This window comes from Notamacropus eugenii, chromosome 1, assembly GCF_028372415.1.
Source record: "Notamacropus eugenii isolate mMacEug1 chromosome 1, mMacEug1.pri_v2, whole genome shotgun sequence".
NCBI lineage: Eukaryota > Metazoa > Chordata > Mammalia > Diprotodontia > Macropodidae > Notamacropus > Notamacropus eugenii.
In genome coordinates this window covers 190421055-190426400 of record NC_092872.1, presented here as the reverse complement: position 1 = coordinate 190426400, position 5346 = coordinate 190421055, and positions in this window count along the sequence as shown.

The following is a 5346-nucleotide window of genomic DNA, read 5'->3' as shown; positions in this document are numbered from 1 at the left end:
CCAACCTGCATAGAAAAAAAAATGATATCCTCAGAGAGATTCAAGTGTCATGCCCCGAGTCCCCATCATTCCAGACAGACATAAAACATACCAAAGGTAGGAATCATACCAAAAATCAGTGGCAGGAGCTGCCGTTCAGGTGTGGTTGGTCATATGTCCTGCTGCTTCATGCGGCCCACCTCGGATGCACTTTGTATGTCACTTTCTCAACTCCTGCTTTCCCCCCAGCTCACTGACTCAATGCTTTTTCCACTTTATATAGGCTGGTATTGTAAAAAGAAACCCTCATCCAGATAAGTCACAATGAACAAGTAGAAGCCAGGGTGGAGGGAACTCCGAGGGGACACATGCAACAATGAGACAGGGAGTTCCGTTACTGCCAATCAAAACTCGATTCTTTCTCTCTCATGTTATTTTTCATGGAGCTTTCTTAAATAATAAATGTTTTCCCTCCTACTCCAGGATGTGAAAAGCAAGTTTTAGTTTTTAGGAGAAAAAATATTTCTACACCTTTGCCAGGAAAACCTTAGATGGGGTTGTGGAGAGTTGGACATGACTGAAAATGACTGAACAGCAATTCTATTTCTATACACGTTTTGACTCATTTCAGGTCCAGGAAAGGACTGAGGTGATTTTGGACACTTCCCACCTCACCTCCCCCCAAGTTATTGGCAGAGATCACTTAAAATATTCTCTAAAATTTGAACTTAAAGAAGACTTTGAATATCATTGAATTTAATTCTCAAAAAATATAGGATATAGGTTCCATGTTTAAATGTTGTTCAGTCATGTCTGACTGGGACTTTTTGGTAAAAAGAGCTATTTGTCATTTCCTTCTTCAACTCCTTTTACAGATGAGGAAACTGAGGCAAATAGGGTTAAATGACTTGCCCAGGGATCTACTGCTAGTCAATATTTGAGGTTGGATTTGACTTCATGAAGATTAGTCTTCCTGATTACAAACCCAGTGCTCAAACCAGTGTGCCACCAAGAGGCAACATTATTCCAGAATATTTCTTAAATAAACTTAGATATATACAAATTCGACCTGTGTTATAAGTTTGGATAATAGACTAGCTATGCTTATTACTTATTATAGTGTCATAGCAAGGTACAACAACAAGAGTTGGGAAAGGACTTTAAAAAATAATTTCATTAACTCCTCTGCCATCATTCAATGCTACATTAGAAACAAATAACCAGATGAAATCTCTATCTAGTAAGCCATCCGTTCACAGTTAGAGTTATTAGCACAGTGCTATTTGAGAATAAACAGTCAGATCATCTGTGTCCGACTCTCCATGACCCTATCTAGGGTTTTCTTGGCAAAGGCACTGGAGTGATTTGCCATTTCCTCCTCCCTTATTTGTCAGATGAGGAAATTAAGTGATTTGCTCAGGGTCACATAGCTGGTAAGTGTCTGAGGCTGGATTTGAACTCAGAAAGGTGACACTTCAGGCCTGGCACTCTCTCCACTGTACCATCTAGCTGCTCTTGGAGTCAGGAGACCTAGGTTCGGATCCTGAGTGCCATTTATCACCCGTGGGACTTTGGACACGTTATTTAATTTCTGTGGGAAAGAGTTTGTAAAAGAAACACTCAAATTTGATAAACTCTAAGGTCCTCAATTTATGATTCTGTGACCCCCAAATGTGGCAATGAGAAATGACTGTTTTATTCTCCTTGAGAAGCAGTGTAAGACACAAAAGTACCAGAGACTGGGAATCTGAAAATCTGAGTTCGAATCCGCGCTCTGCTATCAATATGTCAGAGTTATGGTTTTTTAAAGAGGGGATTTGGACGGTATAACTTCTAAGATCCTTTATATCTTAACATTTAGGCACGGTAGAGAGAGCACTGAATGTGGAGCCAGGAAGACCTGTGTTCAAATCCTGTTTCGGACACTTGCTACGTGACCTGGGAAAGTTAATTTGATTTCTGCTGGCTTCAGTTTCCTCATCTATAAAATGGGGATAATAATGGCACCTACTTTCCATGGTTGCTGTGAAGATAAAATAGGACAGTGTGTAAAATGCTAGGAAGTCCCAAAACCACATAAATGCTAATTATTTTAATATTATCTACCACATTAGGCCCTATGAGGAATATAATAGCTAATAATAATAACAGATATAACTATATAGTATTTACTATGTACCTGGCTTTATAATGATCCTCACAACAACCCTGGGACATGCTATTATTATCCCCATTTTACAGATGTGAAAACTGAAGCAAACAGAGTTAAATGAGTTACCCAGCTAATCAGATTTTGAGGGTCTATTTGAACCTAGATTTTCCTGACTCCAGAGCTGAGATTCTATCCACTGCACCCACCTGGCTTGCTCCTATAAATAAGAAAAAAAGATGAGACCCTCGTCTTTTTGCAGCCTATAGTCTAAAAAGGGAAATTAAACACATAAGTAAAGAAATTACTGGCGATAGTTAGGGGGCACAGTGCATAGAGCACTGGGCCTGGAGCCAGGAAAACCTGAGTTTAAATCCGACCTCAGACACTTACTGTGTGACCCTGGGCAATCTACTTAACCCTGTTTGTCTTAGTTTCCTCATCTGTAAAATGAATTGGAGAAGGCAATGGCAAACCATTATAGTACCTTTGCCAAGAAAAGGCCAAATTGGCATCGCAGTAAGACATGACCAAAACAACTGAATAGCAACAAAAAAGAAGTTACTAACCACATGAGGCAAGCCTCCATTTCCTTTACTCATTTTTAAGCAACGAAAAGTCGGGGTAATACGGTATATACACATTTGCTAGGAAATGCTTGATAAATCTGTTTGCTGGATACAAATCCATATGGGCTGAGAAGAGAAAGGTAGAACACTTTGGATTTGGAAAGAAGATTTAGATGTCCATCCTGATCCTATGACTTTCTAATCATGTAAAGCTCTCTAAATCTCACTTTCTTCATATCCAACATTAGGATACTAATACCTGCACTACCTCCCTCATGGGATTGTGAAATAAATGCTCTATAAACTGCAAATGTCACGTCTTCAGGCAAGGCAGCAGGATATGGTAGAAAGAATGCTGAATTTAGAAACAGGAGACTAGGTTTCCTGTCCTTGAATCCCAGCTTTCCATTTTTTTTTGTGATAATGGGCAAATCCTTTGGTTTTGAGACTCAGTTTCCTCATCAGCATTACCCACCTCAGGTGGATGTTTGTTGTAGAGAAAGTACTTTGTAAACCACAAACCCCACCATAAATGCGAGTTGTTATGTAAGACAGTTTTCCATGCACCACACATTTAAGCGAATAGACGGCTTGGAAGGAGTCCCCATTGAGTTACATCATCCAAAGAGTATCTGTACGTGAAGTGGACAATAGGACCACAAATGGAACACATTTGTCGACATTTCTGTAATGGTTTTTTTTCACCATCAGTAACGGAAGAATCATCCCATGTGTTAGACTCCAAAGTGCCATGTTGCAAAAATGAAAAGGCACTAAAAAAATGAAGTAGGGAAAATTGACTCAACCAGACCAAGTACACCCTAGAGGAAAATCTATGCTCTCAATCCTGAGGGCATTGAGGAGTTGTTTCGCAAGATATCTCAGAGTAATGATACCAAAAGAATGGGAAAAAATATGGATGACATTACTGTCCCAAAAAAACAATCAAGAAAATAACAATAATTACTTAATCTTACTTTCTCATTTTTATGAAATCTTTATGAGAACAAGAAAACAATCTTTATACACACATCAGTGGTGTCCTTGAAAATTTGAGAATGAAACAGACAAGCTTTTGCCAACAATTCTCTAACAGTATGCTGCGTCTTTACAATCACATATTGCCTGAAAGGTGCAGACAGGACAAGACTGCTCTGTTTGTTGATTACAAAAAAGCATTTGATATGGTAGAACAAAAACAACATTAAAAGCTCTCCAGAGACGAGGAGTCACTCAGGCAGATGTTAAGATCATGCAAGAATCCTTGATAAAGGTAACCACAGAGATTACTTTGTTCAGCAGTTCTTTGATTCTTAAGATCAAGCGAGTAGGACTGGGAGATGTGTTACTCGTCAAAGGTGTTCTCTGTACTATAATGGATGAGATTCTGAGTAAGGTCCAGATGAAGGAGAGAGATTCCCTGTGAATGGTGAAAGTCCTCCAGATGCTTCTAAACGTAGACAATATTATGCAAATTGCACCGAGCCCTGGAACATTATAGGGTCTCTCAATGATTTCTTGAGAGATTGACCTCATGAGTCCATCCAATGGTGCCATGAAAAGAATAACGAAACCGGAACTATTGGACCCAAGTTTGAATCTTGACTGTACTACTTAAAACCTGTATGGCCTCGGATGAGTCACATAAAATCTTGGGGGCTCAGTATCTTCATCTGCAAAATGAGGGGTTGGGCTAGATGACCACTAAATTCTCTTCAAGCTCTTGAACTATGACCCTAGGAGCAAATGGATTTAAAAAATCAATTGCCCAGATAATGACATGCAATTAAATGATTAGTCAATTGAGTTAAGCTGTCAGTACATCTCTCTGGGACAGAAATTGTTGCTAGATGATGAGTAGGGTCCAGAATTGATAGAGGACATGAGGAAGATGGATCATATAGTGCTTTGACGATCCTAAGCTGTGCCTTGACTCTACCCTCCCTTTCCTCCAAAAACCCAGCAGCATATATACATATATTTTTTTTAACAGAAATGTTCTCCTGTCAAGGTTGTATAATTATAAATCTTGCAACATGATGATCTCTGAAGAATCAAGAATTTGGTGCTTCCAAGGCTAATGGAGAAACCCCAAGGGGAGGGAAAGATAAGCAGGCAGGTCACCTTGAAGCCCAATAGTATTTTGAGAGATTATTACTCCCATTTGGGAAAGTCAAGACCTTCAGATTCTTAGGGTAGGTTTCTTCTGGCGTGGATGCTGAAATATTAAAGCAAGGTAAGTGAAGGCTCTTTTGGGGGGGGGGGGATTTTTTTCCTCTTCAGAACCACGTTTACATTGTAAAGAACAGGTACTTTGGATTCTCAAAGTAGGCTAATAACTGTAATATTCTCTAGCAGGAGGGAAAAAGTCTCCTTCATCTTTGTTTCAGAGATGAGATCCTGCTAAGCTATCAGGTATGTGATATCCACTTTCAAATGAGAGGGGATAAAGCAGCTCCACTTTGTTGTGGCAGCCTTGTTCATAGATGCCAGCATTTGCATTAGAAAAACGCAACCGAACAAAGTGTACTTGGGCCCAACAGTATCTGATACTTGCTCTGATAAAAAGGTTAGGGTTTGGTGGAAGCTTCTATTTCTTCTGCTAATTAGCAGCCCCTCCCTCACCTCAACACCATTTAGTCCCCTTCC